Below are 22471 nucleotides of genomic sequence, written 5' to 3'. Positions count from 1 at the left end.
TTCATAGGCTGCTTTGCACACCTCCCGCCAACATGGATCGTTTAGCCAATCATCATGAACTATGCTCTTTAAATTATGCCATTTTGACGCTGCGTGGGCCTCTCCTACCTTAAATAAAACTGCTATGCTCGCTGCCTTCTTGGTCACAGATTTGGTAAAGCCAGGTGACTAGGGCCATATAGGTATGCATGCACATGTATATCGCCCAAACATGGCATTAGTGCAGCGCAGCAGTAGAAGGTTTCTTCATTTTTTGCAGAATATTGGTTAGATGTGTTTTCTTTTTACTGTACTTTTATCTTGATCGTGCGCTCAAAACGTTTTAATTTTAGTCGATCTTCTGCTTAACCGCATTTTTTGGAATCGGATGTACAAGTGGAGTGGGTAGTCCAAGTAATGCAGGCAGCAGATCCACCATAGGCACAATGAATGCAAGCACCTCCTTGCTGGCTGGCATTGAGGGGTCTATGGGCAAGTTTGCTGTCTTGTAATGTAATGTAGCAGCTCCTATGCAGCTGCTTTCTTGTGCTACTGCCAGTCAGTCAGCCTGTGCTCTTTTGTCTACTTATACATCCAGAATATATCTCTACTGGCCTGACTTGTAATCTATCTCCTGGCCTTTCTCTTATGGAGTCATTATCTAGTGTCAAGTGTCTGTTAAGGAAATGTTGCACCTAGGTCCAGGATAAGATTGAAGTAGCAAACCAATAGATGACGTTAAATGCGATACTGCTTACATTACTGAAAACTGGCTACCTGCCTCCTCTGGACCTGGTAGTGTGCAGGCAGTTAGTTCCCTTGGGCTACAGAATTATCTGTGTTAATTGGCCCACTTCTGTTGGAGGTAGTGTCGCTGTCATTTCCAGAGATAGTTTCACGTTCCACACACTTTTCCTGACAAAGCTTTTAAGACTAAATACCTGTTGGTGAACACGAACTCCTCATTATATTAATTTTCTCTTGTACCGACAACCTTAGTCCACTCCGGCCTCACGTTTGCAGAATTTCTTGCTAATTTCACTGCACAGATCCCCAGTTCCTTTGTATTGACAGCACTCTAAGGTGGCTTCAAAGATGGATGTAAGGACCACTTTAGCTCGGCCTTCTTCAATTTCCGAACCAAAATGGAAGGTTTGATTCACACCAGGAGGTGTCTGGATCCATGCGAAGCGCCAGGTCCCACCATATTTAATGTTCTCTTTCCCTGATGTTGTCTGGGCAGCCTTCAGGGCTAATTTGCTTTGTATTTTACTTCCTACTCCAACGTTCAGCATAGTGTTGCTACCACTGTTTTGTCCTATTATGACTGGAAGAGTTAAGATTCCTCCTTTTCTGACACCATCTAAATCTCCTCCTATCATTAGAACTCAACCCCTTACACAGCTAAATCCAATACAGTGTAAATGCTTGCTACCAACGTTCATAATAAAAAGTTAAGGAGTTAGAAAATATAGCAGGAATTTGAAAAGGACGTGGTGGAAAACCTACAATGACATTTCCAAAACTATCTTTAAAGCACATTTCCAGGAGTACAGGTTAGCAGTATTTTTTCTGGCAAGAAAGCTTCCTATTCCTGTCGAATATCGAATGTGAATAATATTCATAGAGTGTTTACCTCCTATCACAAAGGTCCTGTCAGCTTCCCTGGCATTGTGCACTTCTATTTCTCCATCGCCTGATCTCTGTAACCGCACTGCAAGTTCCAACATGCGTAACCAGATGGCAAGGGACTGCTCTGACCCGTCATGCAGGGCTGCTTAGTTTCTTCTTGCCCCTCCCAGTCAGAGTTTTGCTCCTGTAGCAGAGAAAGCCATTTTACCTCTGGTACTGTAAATCAAGTACAACTCTCCCCTGGATACTTGATTATGGACCAAATTCCTTTTTTTCCTTCGCCTATCAGACAGTTTTTTCAACTCCTCTTTGATTTCAGGCAATGTTCCCCTTGCACTTAAAAGAATTACCCTATTGAAAAATCAATCCTAAACTTGATCCTCTGGAACCTGTCAATTTGCATCCTAACGCTTGTGCATGTTTTCTGAGCAAATTGTTTGTACGGAGCTGTACAATCATATTGAAGCTCCTCATTTTCTTAAATCAATACTGCCGTCTGTTCATAACTATCACTGTATGGCAATTGTGGGATGGCCCTAGCACGGTTGTGCCTTTCAGCTTCTCTTGATCACGCAGGCTATTGCTTGCTCTTGCTTAGGTCGTGGGGAACTGGGATCAGTGGCAGAGCCCAGGATTGGTTTTGCTCAGGGTAAATCTCCAGAAATCAGCAAGATTAAAATTGTTGGAAAATACATAAATCAATAGCTAAATTTGAAGGGTGGTAAATGGAAGACTGACAGAACGCTGTAAAAGTCCATGAATTGTGGGTCCAACAGAGAGGCTTCGTATGAAAGGTAATCCATGAAGAAGACAGACATATGGGCCACAGGGTAAACGAGACAGGTGAGATAATGGATGAGAGACAAAAGGCAGGTAAGGGAGCTCGGACAGGAAGAAGAGGAAAGAGAAAGAAAGGTGACGAGGGAAGGATTTATGGTGAGGTCAGGAAACAAGGAAGCTAGAGTATTACTAATGGGAGATGGGCAGAAAGAATAAGGTAGAGGGGGACAGAGAGCCCATTAAGGAACCAGACCGATAAAAATAGTGTTTCACACTGGCCTTTTTGTTGCCTGTGTTATGCTTAAAGCCAGAATTACAAAATATCTGGGGTGGGTGGACCAGCATTTGTGATCAGGAACTATTTGCGGTCACTCAGAGGTGCAGGCAGGAAGGATGCCACCTCCCCCTTCTCCATCACCCGTTGAATCCACCCTGCCACCCACTAGGACACATGTTTCTATTAATGGCATGTCAGTGGCTCGCCCCCAAGCTTTTTGGCCATGCAAGTGGAGGAAGTTTCAGCAACACAGTGCCAGAAAGGTACAGCTCCCTCTTGGACATTGGCTGCTTGCAGGGCTCAAGTCGAGGGTACATGCGGGGGGACGGAGTCCCCCTACTTTATTCAGAGGGTGGACTCAGTCCCCCCCAGCTAAAAGAGATACTTTGGATGTCCCCTTTGAATGTATGAATTACAGCAGACCTCTGGGATCAAACCACAGTCGCGAGGTTTGTAGGGTTGACACTTCACCGCTGCACTATATAACCTGATCAAAAACAACTAAAGGTGCATTGGGAACTGCAAGTCCCAGGAAAAACATTTGTATTGCTTCTTGTAGTTTAAAACATGCACAAATGTAAACGTCTCTAAAAACACCATTAGAAGAAAATATCCTGTATTGGTTTTGTGTGTGTGTTGATTTTATGAACGGCAAATGGCATTCGCACTGTTCAATTTGGGTGGTTATGCAAAGCCAATTTAATTAAATGCGCATATTTCACCTTGATATGCTAATTTCTGGCAACATCACAACCCACTGCGTTTATTGATGAGTCCCCCACTTTAATTTTAGGACTTGACCCCTGGCTGCTTGGCAACTAAGCTCTGTGGTCCCATATGGGTTGCTGGATGCCATAGCATCACAACCTGATTTAGTTTCTATGTACTTGAGCCTTCCGGAAGCCCCAGACTGAGAGGTGATTGAAGACAAGATCACTGTAGATCACTGTAGAATTAACGTGTTTGTATGCGAGCTTCGTGCATGTTTTCAATGTTGTATCATTTGTGTGTGCATTCATGTGCAAGAATTTCAATGAGTGCTCATATGTGTTTGTGAGTGATTGAGTAAATGCAACATATGTTTGTAATATGTTATTTTGAAGGAGGTGGGGACCAGCAGCATGATGAATGTTCTATATTTCAGTGGCATGACAGCATCGATTGTGGGCACCATCTTGAAAGTATTTTACAGTGGTAATACCGGTATTCATTCGAGCAGAGCCAGCATGATCAAGTGTTATACAGGGCCATGCTGGAACAGATTGCGGACATAGGAATCATGACCGTGCACTTCACAGTGACATGTTGATATATATTGTGGGCACCATCATGAAAGTCTTTACAGTGGAAATGCGGGCATATGCATTGGGCACAGCCAGTATAACAATGTCATATAATGCTACTGTTACAACTGGTGAACTGTCATCCAGCTATTGGAATGTATACCACGCAGAATGGACTGTAAAAGTTATGATTTTTTTCCAAGTTGTTCTAAAGAAAATAGTGCAGTAAAATACACCATTTCAACCTAATAATTAATAAATGTTTCAGGGTGAGAATCCCTATTGAAATTGCTACACTGTTTCGGGTTTCCATGCTATGGTTGATCTTGAACACTAATTCAGGAGAAATAGCATACCTCCAATGGAAAAACCCTCACCCGCCACTGACCATTAATTATTTTCAACTGAGGTTCTCCCTAAAGATCATCCAATCCCTCAGTGCCAAAGGCTTCCTCCGTCACTATGGCTACGGCGCAATGCTTAGTCAAAATTACAGGATTTGTTTAGCCAAGATTTCCAGTTTTTGGGGTGGGATTTAAAGCATTTTATGGCTGGACGTACTGCTTTTCTGGGCATTATATTTCCACCTTCTAAGGCTGAAAGTGAAGTATTCTTACAACTCGGCGATGTAAGCATTTCCGGGGACCCATTGAATAGTTTTTAGTAGTATTTGGGCCTTGGTTATGTGGCTCAATGTTTTAGGGTGCTCAGTGTCTTTTTTCCAAGGTCAACGTGTTACTGAGTGCCATGCAAGACTAGAGATTCCTGGTGTGCATTTTTAAATCTTTGGTTATCCAGTACCTCCATCACACTTCAAACACATTAAACAGCAGTAAACATCAACTCTATTTTTCATACACATAAATTAAACCGTATAACAAAAAAGATCAATCTGATATCATGTTATGGACAGGGCCAGCCTTAAGGGCAGCAGCGCCCTGGGCGAATTGGCGCACCCCTCGCCCTCCGGCGCACCTGGTTAACAGGGGGCGGGGTGGGGCGGGACAGGAGGTGGGCGGGGCCAGGAGGGGCCACTTTTTATTTTTATTTTTTTTAAACCTACTCGCAGAGCGAGGTTTACAAAAAAAAAATAATAATAATAATAATGGTGGTGTACAGGGCGCGTTAGCACCCCATTGTCATTGAATGAGCCCGCCGCCGCGGGTTCATTTGATGACGAGGCGCCTGCCACGCCTTCTGCCACCACGCCAGCTCGGGGGAGCCCTTGAAAGACTCCCCCGAGCTGGCGTGGTGGGGGCATATGGTGCCCTGGGGGGCGTGGCGCCCCGGGCAGTCGCCCGGGTCGCCCCCCCCCAAGGCAGGCTCTGGTTACGGGATTTGTTTGTAGTCTTCTTTACCTGAAATGATAGGCAATGTACAGGATGCCACACAGAGTTTCTGACCGCTGCTTACAATGAGACGCCAACAAATACACTGATGGTGACACAACCACAAAACTGTTGCACTCTGCCACAACAATATAACCTCGGACCGAAGTGAGACACGAGTTCCTGCAAGTCCTCTATCTGCAGAGGACTGTGCTTTATTAAGCCGCTTTTATGCCAAACCATCCTTTGGACCATTATCTTTAGACTCAAAGTGAATTAAGCAGACAACTTACACGTAAATACAAAGAGCAGTTATCCGCAAAGTTTATGCCAGTTCAGTCTATCTGTCCCTGCTAAGAGCAATGCTGGCAACAGGCTCGGACTGGCCTATAGGGCAATAGGCCCATGGCCGAACCATCAACACAAAATGCAGATGAGGGCCAGTTTTTCTGGTCAAAGTGGGACACTTTTTTGGCCAATATGGGCCAGTTTGAGGAGTTAATTCATTCTGCGGCTAGTAGTTTGGACCAGTGCTGCTGAATAAATATTCTTTAAAATGCACAATTTTCATCACACTTAATCCAAAAACTCCCCTTGGTTAATGTACCAAAAGTGTCCCAAAAGGAATGAATAGCCATTTGCAACTGTGGGCCACTTTTTCATTGCTGCCCGAGACAATTTTATGGCCCAGTCTTTGTCCACAAAAAAGATTCCCCACTCTTTGAATCGATATTTTTTAAATTTCCTGAAAGGATCCCCTACAAAATAGTATGCGAGTAATGCATATTGCATAAAGGCAGTATTCAGAGCTACTTAGACCATGCCAGTTGTGTAAAAGAAGTTTCTGTGAAATTCCTTCCTCACTACCCATTAAATACAACTATAGTTTGGCTTTAGGGAATTCAGCAAGACAGGCTTGTTTCCAGGGGTATCATTTATGGGCCACCATAGGATGACACTAGATCCTCTACATGCTTTCCCTTTGTGACCACTTTGCATGTCTGCTCAATCATGGCAGCCTGGATTAGGGAAAGTGGCAGAAACTACTGCCACCACTGTGCTTCAAAAGGAACAGAGAGGTCACCAGCAACGACCCGCAACCAACAACAGTTACCATATCAGATCTGGCCAAAACATGCATCAGTTACCCCCATCAAAGATCTAGCTAAATCTACCTGTATACACAGCACCTATGTGCATTCGTCCAGACAAAGGTCTGCAAAAAAACATGGCAGAAACACTGCTTGACAGTTAAATCAACCACATGTTAAAGAGAATAAACCGTATCACCTGAACTTAACCTGTTAAAACGTTTGCAAATCACTGTGAACATCCATGCATTATCGTGTCTTTCTACTGTTGATGTTGGATGTTTCGATAGAATCTGTGCTGCTGCGATGCACAACATAATTTACAATAAATCCTACAGTCAGTATATATTTATGATTAAATGCCTGTGAAATTTAGGACTGAAGTACTCAGTACACATTTATAATTATATACTGCCATGATATGGAATTGAGGAAATAGGTTTCAACCTCGTGTGGATCATCCCTATATGAGCAAGTGCACAGCTCTATTTAGTATTAATAGTGCCAAATTCTTTCACCAAAACAATTACAAATCGCCCCACTCACCACCACCTTACACCTTGAAATATAATCAAGTATTCATTAAAAATTACTTTTGGTCTTGTTAAAAATGTGTTTCTCATCAATTCTCCTGGCACATGACCGATATCAGGCAGTTTTGCTGTTGTGGATTATGGTGCCAAACAGGCATTATTACATCTGTGTCACACACTTACAGGGGAACTATTTGGACCTACTTTTGCAAACAATAAATTGCCATTAATCCTACTGTAGATAACATTATGCCAGTGCCCGTGTGGTGCTCGCCAAAGCTGATTGATTACTACTACTTATTCAAATCCCTCTCACTTGAAGCCTCAACAATTCCCACCAACACCGAAAGGAAACCCACTACATGAAAAGTAATCAATGTTGCTGAGCCCATCTATTCCAAAATACCTCTAGTAATAGCAAGACTGACCTTAGATTGGGCATAGGTGTTCACAGCAGGTATTTCTTTCTCCTTACTCCTAAAGTCATAGCTATTGTCTAATTTTGACGTGGCACACAGTGTTAGGGTTGACTGAAACACTCCAGTTCCCCCTGTACTGCTGTAGGGAATCTCCAAGCCAGAGGACCAGGATTCACACAGTGATTGATGCCCGACAGCACCTTGTAACTTTCACAACATTGCAGAGCAGTGAGGCATTTATTTGCTTTAACAATGGTGTGAATTTGCCGGCTCAAGAAAATTGCACAATAAATTAGCTCCCCCTGTCACTTTCAAAGGAATCGCCATCTTAGTAAACCCGTTGAAGCATGCTCAGAAACCGAAGGCATGTCCGCCTGATCAGGGAAACAAATCAGTTTCAAAGATCAGTGTATCAATTTTACTTTCTTTATCCCCCTTCGGCTTGCAGATCTGTTGGCAAAGCTTGCCGAAAGGTTTTCTCAAAAGACAGACTAGGTGGAAAGCAGATGGGTACTCACTTAATAAATCCTGGATGGCTGTAGACCACTGATCAGCTGGTTTTAAATTACAGTTCTTGACGCCAATAGCACAGCAAGCAAACGAATATGGATGTTTCAACGAACGATGAGGGACTCCAAACCCTTACGGCTTCCCGGCCTCTTCTTCCATTTTCCTTTCATTGCAGAAATATTCCAGATGTATTTATCAAAACAACCTAGAAAGAATTCAGAAAAGAAAACGGAACAATGAAAGAGGCAAATGGAGACGTAAACGATTAAAAAATTTTTAAAAATGGTACGAAGTATGGGACTCAAGCATTCTAGCTTTTGCTGAAATGGGATTATCACTCACAGTAGATACATTCGTATCAAACACTCGCGTTTCACCTGCCATCAACACTATAACCCTCCACTTTATCCGAGAAAACATCATTTGCAAGCAGAAAACTATGGTGTCAGCTAAGTTATGATGACCTACACATGATTTGTCTGCTGTAGGAAACGCTATAAGACTATGTCGTCATTGCTAAATCATCATATACAGTTTTTTAAAGTAAACTGCTTTGTTTTAATTTACTTCAACAACATTGCTTTGTGGGGAAATAAGTTTGTATGTTTTTTGAGGGTTAGGCGGTATAGGAAGGGTGGAGATATTGTCTGGCGGGGGTGGCTAATGGCAGGGAAGGGGGCATGGAAGGACCCCCCTATTAAATAAAAAATATAGATATATAAAGTAAAGGCGAAGTAAATTACAACTTGGTAATTTGCTTTGGCAAAACAACGTAGAACCAAAATCAATACACCACAAAACCCAAACTAAAGCCAGCAATGACCCCAACACGTTAGACATTGTGAAATGCACATCAAACCCAGTCCCTCCCACCCCCCCGACAGGAAACATTTACTGAACTGAAATATGTGAAAACAGATGTCTTTCAATGCAAATTTAAAACAAATACATATTAGATTGAAAATGAAACATGAAAAACGCACCATAATGCTGCGCCAGTCAACAACAAAACAACAGCTACTTAGATTTCCCCTCTAACCAAAAGCCATAATCTGCAAAAAATCATCTCCGTCCTCAAACCGAAAAACAGTTCTGTGGATCGCCTCCCTTACGCAGCATTGCTCATTCCGGCCCCGCCTAATTGATGCTCCTCTCACACAAGGTAAATCCACCCATACCCTCAATTCTGGTCAGCCGATAACCTTCTGTAGAGCTCACGGGTTTCATCAACTTCACACACATCACAATCATCTCTTTACTACCAAAGACTATCATGCATATGGAACAAATGCACCTTGTGATCAAGAAACATCAGCAAGCACAACACCCATCCAGATCTAGGCCAGGGTGTAGCATCGAAACAGCCACGAGTTATCAGTGATCCACTCTGCATCACAGAATGATGAAACCTGCCTAATTAATTAACCTGTTTGACCGGTTGGCAGCTTTCGATACAGTAGTTCATGAAAGCTTTCAGTGCATCAAGAAGACCCGCATTGGCATGGATTGCAAAGTCTTTGACTGTCTCTTGTCATTCTTGAAAAATATGCCCAAGTCATCAAGTACCAGGTTGGTGAGACCCACAACATGAACACACTGACTGACTGACAGGAGAAGCCTCCTCTCCTATAAGGCAGCGTGCCTATGAGCCAGAGTGAAGGGTAGGCCACCCAGTCCTCCTGTGGCTGCGTGGGCGCACATGAAGGGTGCATGGAGCTACAGGAAGTGTTTAAAAAAAATGTGTATATATCTGTATTTAAATTAAATGTATATGTGTATGCATGTTCACGAGTATGCTGATGTTTCTATTTGTGTCAATGATGTGCTTGTTTTTATGCATGCAAGGAGTTGGGAGATTAGATTGGTGGATGAATGCATGGGCGAAAGTGTTGTATGGGAGTGTGTGTGCCAGCCCTCACCCCTAAATTTAGCAGCCCCGTGGGGCACTACATTTAGGGGTGGAAGCTGCTGGGGCATGGCATTCTTTTTTTCCTTTCCCCTTGATGCACAGAACTATCAATCAAGAGTAAAGCAAACGTAAGTAAGTGGCTAAACTGGACCACATTGAATGTAGGTCAGTCTAGCCACGTAATAACACTTAGCATGTCCGTTTTACCCCTGATGCACAATAACTGTGCATTAAGGATAAAACAATCATAAGAGTTATCATGTGGCTAGATTGGCCTACATTGAATGTAGCCAGTCTGAATATACTTTCTGTGACATTATATTGTTTACTGGCTGGGGGTCCTTGTATGGTAATACTGGAATATTTTGGAGAAGCCGGCATGCACATGTATCAGAACAACCAGCATTAAAATGTATTAATACTGGCATAGGTTGGGGTAAAAGGCGTCATGAAATGCATTGAAAGATTCTCCTGTGCACAGTCGGTGACTTGCATCTACTGGGTTTTACCATGTGCTACCATACAAAACAATTAATAACCGTTTGGCTTTTTACCCAATTTTTTAAAGAAAGTGCTGTAAAATGCACCATTCTAACCCAATGTTTCAAAACATTTAGCAAGGGTGAGAACTGCTCTCAAGCACCCGATGTTTGATTTGAGCTCCCTCACTGTGCTCGGTAGATGCTGCATAATTGGGACAAACAATAAGCTTCTCAATTAAAGAAATTCACCAGCCGCCACTGAACACCATGCACACACAGGGGCAGGGCTTTCCATTAATGCTTCGCGTCATGCATCTCACACCGTCACGCCATCCTACATGTAATGTAATGTTCAGTAATTGTAGAGGGCAGACTATAGCCAAAGGGCATCTACGCGCATATGATATTCCTGCATACGATACAAAGGTAGGCTGGCATAAACCTTTCGTCAGTAGGGAAACATAACTTTGCTCTAGTCGATTTATAGTCTTAATAATAAACCATATTTGGGTTCTTCCGCACAAACTCAAGGGGAGATTTCTCACGTCCCCCATTTGCTGGCCCAGTGCAAAAAATCTAAGGGGGCCTGAACAAATGTTTTGCCCCAGGCCTCACCGCACATTGTGACAGCCCTAAACCCATGACTCCTATACTTGACTCTACCACACTTATATATTATGACTCTAGCTTCTGCCCCAGCCACATTTAGATATTACCTGACAACCTCGACTCAGCCGATCTGTGCTCTGCAGAAAAGGTTACTAGACTTGTACCTTAATAAAGGAACTAAGAGGAATCAAATTCTTGTGACAACGTCTCTTACCTCCTGAAGATCCACACTAGGCGGTGAAACACGTGCAGAGGTTTTTTGAAAATGACGCATAGAAATGGAAAATTACTAACATAAAATGACCTAAGATAAATGGATTTGCACAAGGAACTGTGATTAAATCTGAATAAGAAATCTTATGAAAACAATTTTGGAATGTGATACCAAGAACCGAATTAAGGCAAAACTTGCTAATTAATATTGGGATACTGGATACAGACTTTTACGAGAACAGGAAACTGAACTATAATATTTGGCTTCATAAAAATAATCTGTATGCATATCAGTTAAAGACAATATTTGATCATCAAAATCTGGACATTGAACACAGGGTCTGAAAATAAAAATGAAAATAATAATATAAAAATTGATAAATCAGCTTTGCATCATATTTTTCTCTTTGGCGCATGAAATCTAAAGATGAATATTCAAAGACTAGGCTTGTACCTAGACCCACTTGTTTTATGCAACATGAATAGCGTTCAAGCATCAGAATGTCTCTTACGCTTGGTGCCTTAGCAAAAGAGTCACCCACACTATGTAACCCAACTGTCAACTCAAATATTCAATACTGACTAAGTAAACAGGCTACCTGGAAGGGTTACCTCAACCCATGCTCTCTATTTTGTGTAAATATGTCACAAAAGCGCTTTACAGAGCCTTGTCAACTAGTATTAGATGCTAGCACAGGAGTCAGGCAAGGACACGCAGAGGGAGGTTGAACAGAGACAAACACTGCTTGGGGGTGAAGAACAAATAGGAAACATTCAAAAACGAAGTCAGATGTTTCGGCAGTACAGTACAGTGAAATGTGTTTGTTTCCTAAAGGATAGGAAACTCTAGTAACAGTTTAGGAAACCGCACCTTCTGTTTCTTTCTTTGCTCGGCTGCTAAGGGATTTCCAATCAAACCATGTGTTCTGCGTTTATTGCCTCTAGCATCCCCAGGCATCTTATTTAACAGATAATAGTGATTTGCAGAAGAGGGACCCTTAGTTATGGAAGAAGGCACTCCCACTAGTTTAAAAATAAAATATACTCTTCAACAGGGTTCCACAAGAAACCCTTGTAAGGCTCTTGTTGAATTTCATCTAGGCTGTGGTGAGGAAGGGTGGCCCAGACCATGGGCTGTGTACATGCCCCATCATTTCATCCCCAATGTCAGGGTTACACGCAGGACACTGATAAGATTTAACTCCCTACTTGGAGTCAAATGATTTTTCTGGGCGTAAAAAAGTACTTTGCCCAGAGGGATACTTTATGCGCTTTTTAACAATGTTCTTTTTCATTAAAATTAATCTTGAGATCAGACAGTAATATTATTAGATGTCCTTCCTCTGCCACTGCTCTGCCGGTCACTGATCTGAAAATATCAGTGGCACTATGCATGCTCACAAAGTGGCTTATCTCGTTGGTAGTCAGTTGCACGCATGGAAATTAATGTGCACAAGAAAGACAACCATTTCCTCACTCAGAGAATAATAATTGTTGGGAACTTTGGTTATGATAAATCGGGTTGTCTTTCCATGTCAGATTTGAAGAATTGTAAGTTAATAGACGATGTAATGTTGGATGCATGAGGGGCTTGAGAGTGTGCTCAGGCAATCATGAACGTTTGTTGGCTTATTTGCCTGGGCATCTCAATGCTTTGTACCCTAGGTCAAATTGCAGAATATTAATTCTGTGAAGGCCACGTCATAGTCGAGAGTAGCATTGTCAAGGATAGCCTGCGTATAAAAGGTGAATGTTGTTGGAAGAAGTTAAGGGAATGGAGCGGTCAAATCAAAAATGGCCTGGCACATTCATGTCAATAAGGTTATTATTAAGTTATTATTAAAAGTTTGCTCCCATGAAACAGAGGGCAAAGCCTTTCTACTTACTCCCCAGGTCATAAACGGCTAGATGCTATAGACGAGAAAGGTGAAAGGAAATATGGGCCCTTTTGAATTAGGATGGATTTTCAACCATGGCGGCCGTTGGAGCAAAAGCCAGCAAAGCAAAAGTGAACATCTCCACTGTGATTTCCTCCAACTACGAAGTAGAGGTCTCAAATGAGGTTGAGGTGGTTCAGATATTTCTTAACTGACCACTTCAAACAGGTGAAAGTTGGCAGCTTTTGATCCAACCCCATTCCAGTTACCCCTTGGGTCTCCCATGGCTCTTCCTGCCCCCCCTTGCTCTGTAACATTTACATCTAGCCCCTTATGTTCATTATTTTATTATATAGTTTAAAGTGCGGATCTAGCTCGAGAGCACCTATAAAATAGGTGTTGCAAAAAAATGCGTTTTAGTTTATCTGGTTCAGTTGCGCATTATAAATTAATCAGATCACAAGACCACTGGAACCTCCATAAGGAAACTGGAAGAACAGGAGCAATGCCAGGAAAGTATGCCCAGGGCACATCACTCAGATGGAAACATGAAAGCTGATGCCCACATAAACAAGACTGTCTGCATACCTTCAAAGCTATCTTTTTTTATAGGACAGGAGTAATAGATGTGCAGGTGCCCCAGCACAGAATCTGTAGTGCACTAATGCTGGGTCAGTTTGTTCACCTAATGTAAACATTCACAAAATCATGCTCCCTCCTCAAATCCATATTCCCCAACTCCTTTTCCTGCCTTCTCTGTCTTGCAATTCTTCATGACAATGACAGACGTCTCTGAAGTGAATCTCACGAATGCCGCTACATAGTTCAAAATCCTGCCTGCCCTCTTCCCCAGTCCGTCGAAAACAAGACCTTTCCTCCTTTACGACACCCTTTCTTCTGGAGAGTTTGCTTCTATCCACCCAGGTGCCAGAGGGACCAGGACCCAACCTATTAAATCTAAGCCAAAAAGAAGCTCGGTCTTCGACTGGATGTGAGGTGAATTCCTGACATGAAGGAGTGGAGGGTCTGTGAGAAAGAGGAGGCGAGGATAGGTCTCCAGCCAAGAGAATAGGATGTGCATATGTCTTTGAAGCCGATCTGTATTTGGTACAGAATTTTGTACAGCTCAAACATATCGCTTCTGAGAAACAGAGCTATAGTTTGGCAAGGGTGTGAGGTAGGTTGTTTCTCTCACTTACATTGTTCTAGCATGATACAATCAGGGATTGGGAGTAATTTAAAAACGCTTGGGTGGGTGGGTCATGTAGAGCAAGGGTAAAAGTCTCATGTTTTGTGGTCCAAGCTACAAGAGAAAGCGTGAATAGAAAGGGGGAAACGCCTGTAAGGAAGAAAATAGGAAGTGGAACATACAAACCCTGTCTAGAGGAAAAAGGGAATAACACATCTTTGTTGAATTCAGAACACTATGAAGGGGAAAGAGTACAGACAGGAAAGAGGACATTGAGCTGGAGAGCAGTAGTAAGGAGGAGGAGATGCTGCCCAGTATAGATGTTGCTGGGGAACCCCTGACCAGACCCTTCCACTCATTGTGTCAGGGTTGCAAGAGGGGATACCCATCGGCTGGAAGGATACCAAGAAGCACTATAACTGGCCCAGGAGGACAACTTGCCAGAGGGTATAAAATATTTGGTTTCTGATTTGAGTTCAGCTGAGCGACCCTGCCGGAGAAGGAGAACATCTTGCCAATGTTCGCAACCCGGCACTTACCCTAAGAAAGGGAAAAGAAATGTTTAGGACACACGGTTACCAGTAAAGTACCGATGTTGGTCCAGGAGGGTGAACCGCGACTAGAGGATGAGAAAAGCTAGGTCTGACAATTACCCTAAGCAAAGAAAAGAAACACTGGTGACATGTCTTTGCTGTACTGCAATTCCAAAGCATGTCTTTAACACACTACACTTGCATTGCGGGAAAGAATCGCGCAGTGGGGCAAAGTGCGGAGAGGGTGTGTGTAAAGAAAATGGGTGAGGAGCGGGTGGGGAGGGGAATATGCAGCATTTAGGGGGCGAGGTGCTGAAGGAACGTCAATGACGCATAGTGGAAGAGGAAGCGAAGCCGCAGCAGAAGACTAAGGCAAGTTCAGGTGCATCATCTTGGATGGGGAGAACATGGGGTCGAACCCCCCCCCCTCTGAGGGGTCAGGATGAGGGGGGGCAACTCCTCTTCAAAGGAGCTGGTTGGGAGAGACCGAGCAGCGAGGGAAAGAGCTCTGGTGTATTTACTGCACAGAAAAGACCTGCACACTAAATACACAAGGAGCAAAGCCACGGAGCCAAAATACTTGCTGGTAGGAGACTGTCCAAGGGCAGGTTGGATGCCTCTATCTCTGGGATTGTGGGATTGCCAAGAAGAATGCTCGTTTCTCAGTGCCCCTTACATCGTTCTGGCTCCCCACTATGTCTCAGACCCTGCTGTCTGCCTTTGCCTTGGCTGTGTCCGTTTTAGCCTATGCATTGAGACCCTTCTCCGCCTCCCTCTAACACGTTTCCCATCGGTGCGTACTCCTCTCTCCTGCTCTCTCCTCTATCTCTCTAAGCCATTACTTGCAGCAACAGCCGCGCCCCACCTTTCCCCAGCCATTCTCCTGGGTCCAAAAGAACTCAGAAGTGGGTGAAATAGAAAATGATCTAACAAAACCGTCACCTGAGATTAATAGTTTGCCTCCGGTGGCTTCACCATGAACAAAATGGATCAAGTAAGAAGACTATACGATGAAAAGTACACCTTGGGAACCACAAAGAGTACAGTCAGATTCTTGGCAACTGCCCGGATAGCACTGTTACTCCTTCATTAAGAACAATAAAATCAAATGGGCAGTCATCCACAATGAGGCGTTTTAAAAGGGTTGCCTCCGTAATCAACTGAAAAAAGAACACAGTGTGCCAGAACATCAGCAACATCCATGATAGCGCCACGGGCTTTACATCCACGTGGCAATGAGATTCATTCCAAAATAGGGTGCTCGTTCAATAGAACCGTGGTTGCTGCCGGACTTTAATCACGCTGTTTGGCAAAACGTAATGTAAACATATCACAAAGACTGCTAAATGCATTAGTAGCTCTTACTTGGAAACAAATGTTTGAAATGTAGGGGTGTACTCGCAGACTGTTTATCAGACTTCCATCCAACACCAATAGTGATCTTTTAATGAGAGAAGAACTGCTAGACAGGAGGAACAGAAGAAGGCCAGTGGGCCTGATCCATTTGGACCAATTAGCAGTTTTTGACATGATAGACCATGTTTTCCTCTTTGCCCACTTAGAGCAAATAACGGGACTTCACAGTACAGCCTTGGCTTGGATTGGTTTCTTCCTTGCCGAGACTGGGTAGAGAACACAGCTTGGCGATTGCATTGCGGTCAACTCTTCTGTCAGATGTAGTGTGCCACAGGGTTTAGCTCTCTTTCCCCTCCATTTTATTATCTACATGTACTCCTTGTACCAGGTGATAGAGCAGTTTGGTCTGCAGTGTCAACTATATGCCGACAAGATTCCAGTTGTCTAGCACCAAGGTCTGCAATTTGTGTCAGTCTTTATGTTTTGGACTCCGACTCCTATGATGCTCACCATTGCTTAGGCTGATTAGGGCTTATGGGTGTTGTAGTCCAAAAGATCTGGCGATCTAGAGGTTTTAGACCTCTGCTCTAGGATCTTCTGGAGGATTTATGGGATAGTAATGTTGCAGTCAGATACACGGTTGAATACAGTACAATTGGCTATGCCTCAAATGGAGATAAGCCCATGTTCTGCTCTTAGGCTTTGTGGATCATGATAGCCTCCATTTTCAGTGCCTCCTACATCTAGGTACTCTACCAGTCCCTATGGATTCTTTGAGAAATATGGCGTGATTTTGATAGCAGTCTGTCTTTTGGGCCCCAGGTCAATGCAGTAGTTAAGGTGGAACATTCCCATTTACACAATCTTAGTAGATTATCCCACTCAATGCAAAGGAGTCAAAGGTTGGTGTTATTTCATGCAGTAGTTGTTTCTAGGCTTGTGTCTATTACTGTAAAATCACCAAAAGTGTTTTGATCACACTCGAAGCTGTGAACAACTAAACTTAGTTGCATAGGATTATCCTATAATAGAGATAATGATTTGTGTGGAAGGTATTTTATGACTGAACGCAATGCAGTGACCACAGCTGATGGAGGCCTGCTCAAAGATGATTATTCCAATATGCGACTTGAATGCTTGTAATTATTGCCTTTATTATTTATTCGGTAAATGTATTAAGTGGTCATGGGTGTATGCATGCTAAAAGTTAATGTAACTTCAGGTACAGGTTTAATAAGATGCATAGATAAACCAAGTGTGCTTTTCATTTAGAAAGCAGTGTTCTGTTAATAACCCTTTTCGTCAATGGAAGGCCCCATATATTCAGAAAGCAACAAGAGGAAAGCAAATAGATCTGTTAGAGCACCTTTTGTAGAGGGATCTGCAGGACACTGGCCAACAGGAAATTGGGATGTTCTTGGTCTAAAGCAAAAGCAGATATCCACCCTCATTAATAGCTTGAGCCTTGGTTCCACATCTAAAAATGCATGAATTAGCTTAAATTCATGGAGTCTTCTGAGATTGTCATCTACTTGCCGAGTCGCTTTGCCAAACAGAATCTACTGTTGTCAGTTGACCCTGGGTCACTAAGTATAAAAGGCCCCAAAGTTAAAAGCTTTCATAAGCACACGTGGCTTTTCAAATCAAGCTTAATGGAACAGATGTCCTTTTATCTTGGGTCACATGAGAGGCGGGAAATAGAGAATGTGTTGAGAGAAGAAAATAAACGTAATCTTAGCTTGTTGTGATGACAATATGTTTTACAGTGAATTTAAATCTGGTTAAAATGTAGAACCTCGTGAAATGCCATCTCTCAACCTCCCAATGTCCTTTTACAAAAACAAGCACATGTGCAATTATTGTGACCTTATGCCACACCCAAATACACAAAGATTATTGCCATTAAGTGAAGTTTTGCAAATAAAAAATGAAAATCACAACGTGTACATTCTGGATAGATTGGGTGAATTGAGATGCATTGTACACAGTGAGACAACAGGAAATGCGAGATACACAGAAACTATATTAACAAGGTTGTGGCATCATCTACCTAAAATCTGCAATTCAGTGATGTCAAATGTTGAGAGGGGGGCATACAAGGTAATGAAGCCAGAATGTCCAGTATCAAGCCCGCTATAAACATGCTTTTACCTACAGACATCATAGCACTATCTTAATATGTAAGCAGTCCATGCAATAAGGGAAAAGACAAATAATATTAATTGGGCACTAAATAACCAGTTTTAGTTTTTCCAGAAATTGATTCCTGCTTTTAGAGAGAGTGGCAAAAAGTTCAGGATAACTGCTACTTTATACGAAAACGCTCCCCTCCTATTCTAGCCCTTTTAATCTTTGGAACAGACAAGAGTCATATAGAAGTAGATCTGCACAGCTTACTGGACTGGTACAAGCTGAGACAAACTGAAAGAAGGGGAAGGCTGGCTTTAGCATTATCCATATCATTTCATAATTACTTCAAAGGAACGGTCCAATCTATTTATTGATAAACTATAGAAACAACCCATTTGGGTAACGCAGAGAGATAACTATTTGCCTTGAAAAAGACTTTTTGTCGAAACACGTGTTAGCCGTTTCTGCTACTTAAATACCAGACAATAAACTGGAATACCAAGCAGTTGAAGACTTTGGGGTGCATTTTGAATACATTTTGAATACACTACGGACAGGTAACCTGTTCATCAGGCAGTCCTAGATACATTTGATTACCAAAGTCTAACTGTTAGGAGACAAAGTCATTGACCATCATAACTCTGTGTGGAAACACAGGATAGGCAGAAGGGGTCTTAACTTCTCAGCTGAAAAACTGGAGTTTACCCCTGTGAGAACCGAGTATCCAGAGTCAGACGTGAATCCATAAGGATGCTCAAATTTCTCACCAGTGGAAATGGGATGGTGTCGGGCAGCTGCCAAAAGGAGGCAAACCAGATTAAAGAACACCATGGATCATTGGTGACATTAGTGGCCAGGATTTCTGTTTTTTTTTTGGACTAATTATCTTTTTCTTTTTTTAAAATTTGGTTTTACAGCTAAATAACTTTTGACTTCTAAAAAAATGCATACACAATACATTTGAAACATTTTATACAAACACTTTAAAAGTGAGCTTTCACAACTGATTATCCAATTCACAACGATTTAAAATCTAATCTAAAAAAAATATACTTTTCTTCCACATTCATTAATTTACATTGGAAGCTTTCCAAGGTGCAAACTATCTAAAAATCAAACATTTGCTATGACCAAGGAGGCAATCTACCCAATAAGCATGCTTTCCAGAATTCTTCCTCATCAATACCACTTGGATGTCTCCAGCACAAGTATTTTTTTTAAAAAAACACTGACCGCTTCACTTGTAAAACTAGACATTGTGTCACTAGATGTCGAAGTGTTTCCTTTATGGATTTATCACTGAAAAAGCGGCAGGATTCACCCACCCGCATTAACAGTCCGTATCATGAACGTAGCTCCTTTGTAAAATGCAGATTCAATTTGAATTAAAAGAATTCTCATTGAATGTTCGAGAGACTTGTATGCATGGAATTCCTCTATTGTACTCAACACGTCGTCCATGTATAATACCATTTTAACAATAACTGGATTTTCAATATGATTTAGTTCAGATAGACCAAATTTTACTCAGAACATTAGTGCACACTACCACCTGATCAATTATATGACCGTTATTATTTTTATTTTTTATCTGGAAATTGCTAAAAACTGAATCTTTAGGAGGGTCCAATATTTTGCGATAATATGATAAAAGATTCCAGGTGGCTCTGCTTTGCAATGGACATAAACCAAGTTCATGACGAGTCGCACATGTTGGAGTAGATTTTTGGAAGTTAAAAACTTTCCTCCAAATCAAACCCTCTAGTCTCTTTAACATTTTTAAACCCCAGAAAAATAGAGTCTCTATACCATATAAAACCCTTGGGATTAATTTTTCTTCATAAATTTTTATAAGTGCTTTTAAGGAGAACTTTCAAAATCTTGAATCAATGTGCCTCATTTCATTACTTAAGGCCATTGCACAAGCTCTAATCCAAAGCTTAACTCGTAACACACTTAGAAATTGGAAATCCCAAGTATATAAAATGGACACTTTCCAATAAATCTACTCCAATTTGCCATGTATAAGATGATTCCCTTTTAGACAATGTGCATTGCATAATTTTTGGTTTTTGGGAATTAATTTCCAAGCAGTTCTCACTAGTATATCTGTCAAAAGAATTAAAAAGGTACTGCAAACCTTGCTTGGTTCAGTCAACATGAGGAAGTCATTCGCGTAGCTTAGCGATGTGATTTTCAAATGGGCCAATTTAGGCGAAGCAAAGGTTGCCATATTAAGATGCTCCCTGATGTCTGACATGCACAATTTAAAAAGACAGGGAGCGAGGGTGCAGACCTGTTGGATCCTCCTTTTCACAGAGATCCTCCTAGACAGTGAACCTTCCTGGTTGAGTTGAACCTGCATCATAGAGTTATCTAAAGAGGCCAGTCTGTATCCCCCCAAGCATGTAACTTCTTCCACAAAAGTTCTCTATTTACCATATCAAAAGTGGAAGTAAGATCAATTGTTGCAAGGAAAATCGATTGTATATTTCTTTTTGTTGCACTAATTTTCAGTGAGTTTGAATTCATCCAGTTTTTGATGCCGGTCAGGCAATTCTTCAATGTTAACAATGCCATTCCCCATCGCCTGAAAGCTGTACCAAATCTTGCGTGTCATCTGCCTAGTTCAGGAAATAAAAACCAGCCTATTTCATCAACATTATGATTGGACGGATGCAACGATTAAAAGAAAGCAGTGACAGAGACGATCCCCAAGGGATTCTGCTTGTAATTATCGCAGGTCCTGAAAGAAAAGCACCTATCCAAACCGGTTAACAGCAGTTATATAAAGAGGACAAGATACATTTATAAACTGTGCTACTCAATTCAATGGATTTCGGTGATCTAATAGGATACTGTGATCAACTGTATTGAATGACGGCAACAGGTCCAACAAAATCAGCACCCCTGCACCTCCATCGGTTTCTTCCCTAAGTTGATCCATCATTGATGTTGCCCAGAGATAGTTGCTACATCCTGCTGTAAAGCCGACTCGTGCACTGTACAGAAGATTGCTCTGCTCAAAGGAACTCAGCTGTGTCATGACCACTTGTTCCAGCGGTTTAATAAGAAAGGGCAGTTGCGAAATCGGTTAATAATTGCCCAGATCCATTGTCCCTAATTGAGGTGTTTTCAGGAGGGGACACATGCTGCTCTTTTCCAGTCATCCATGATGGAGTCCGATGTCAAAGAAGAATTTTTGAGCCCCTGGGAATCTAAATTGATCAAATGGATGATATTTTAGTAAATGAAATAGAATAGATGGTACTCCAGACACACACCATCTCTGAGCCAAAACAAATAACTGTATTATACATGTATACAGTTATGTTAGGGTCCCACCCACCAGCCAACCTCACACACATGAACATTCTCGTGAGCGGTCAGTCACAAACTTGTATCAGCATTCGCAGACGCTCAGCACGAAAGGACAACATTCATCCTGTCACTAGATCTTATTAGAAATTTTTCAGGGGGAATGTCCAGAGGAGACACAGTGGGTTTAGCAGAACACAGTAAGTTATCAAGGTCTTCCAGAGATAACATTTTAAAACTGGGCAAGCGCCTTTCCGCGGGTATAGTCTCACCGCCTGAAAGCTCAGGTCTGTGCACAATGGCTATTTCTGATCTAATTTCACAATTTTCACCGCAACCAATTCACAGAGCCTCAACTGTTTTCTGTATTGAAATTCTACAGGTGGATCCCACCCATCAAACAATACCAGCAATCACCATTATTCATCAACAGGTTTTAATTTCCCTACATTTTCTGAGTTAAATCCCCACGACTGTTACCACTCTTCCCCTTTTCGTTCTCCTTGGCATGTTTCCTTTTCACCCCACTGCCCATGTTCTGGCTGCCACCAGGGGCAGGGGCCGTATTTGGTGCTTTAATGCCTCTACAGTGGGGATGTATAAATGGCATGGAACATAAACTTTTAGTTATGCAATGAGGCATTGTATTAGAGTGCAAACACCAAAACAATAAAGGTGGCGAGTCAGAGAATTATTATTTGAGGCAAAACATGCATACCAAGATCTTATCAAACAAAAATGCATCTGTGACTAGTGGAGTGTCAGCATGCGGTAATAAAGAGGTACTTCCTCAATTAGAATCAAATTGCACAAAAAATAAAACTAGAAGGTGCACTAAGTTTGTCCGGCTGCCACTTGAAAACGACCAGCCCTTAGGGTGTGCATATATGCACTCTAAACAGGTTGCTTATGTTGACAGACAGCACTATATACTTCATGAACTCGGAGGATATGCGGAAAGTACTCCTCTTCAAAACACCACCCACTGAGGGGCCCGTGCAAATGTTGTTTGTCCTGGCTCTT

At 42.1% G+C, this 22471-nt stretch overlaps 1 protein-coding gene across 2 annotated transcripts in view; it reads right to left on the bottom strand.

Moving 5' to 3' along the window:
• The window catches only part of DNMBP (dynamin binding protein), a 938987-nt gene that overhangs the window by 700834 nt on the left and 215682 nt on the right, over positions 1-22471 (bottom strand). For both annotated transcript variants that reach the window (XM_069611517.1, XM_069611518.1), the window contains exon 2: positions 7841-8037. The gene's annotated coding sequence lies outside the window, so the exon portion shown is untranslated. The remainder of the gene's footprint in view (positions 1-7840; positions 8038-22471) is intronic.

The sequence above is a fragment of the Ambystoma mexicanum genome, chromosome 8 (assembly GCF_040938575.1).
Source record: "Ambystoma mexicanum isolate Mex_15411 chromosome 8, UKY_AmexF1_1, whole genome shotgun sequence".
NCBI classification, from domain to species: domain Eukaryota; kingdom Metazoa; phylum Chordata; class Amphibia; order Caudata; family Ambystomatidae; genus Ambystoma; species Ambystoma mexicanum.
This window is presented reverse-complemented; position numbering and strand designations above follow the sequence as displayed.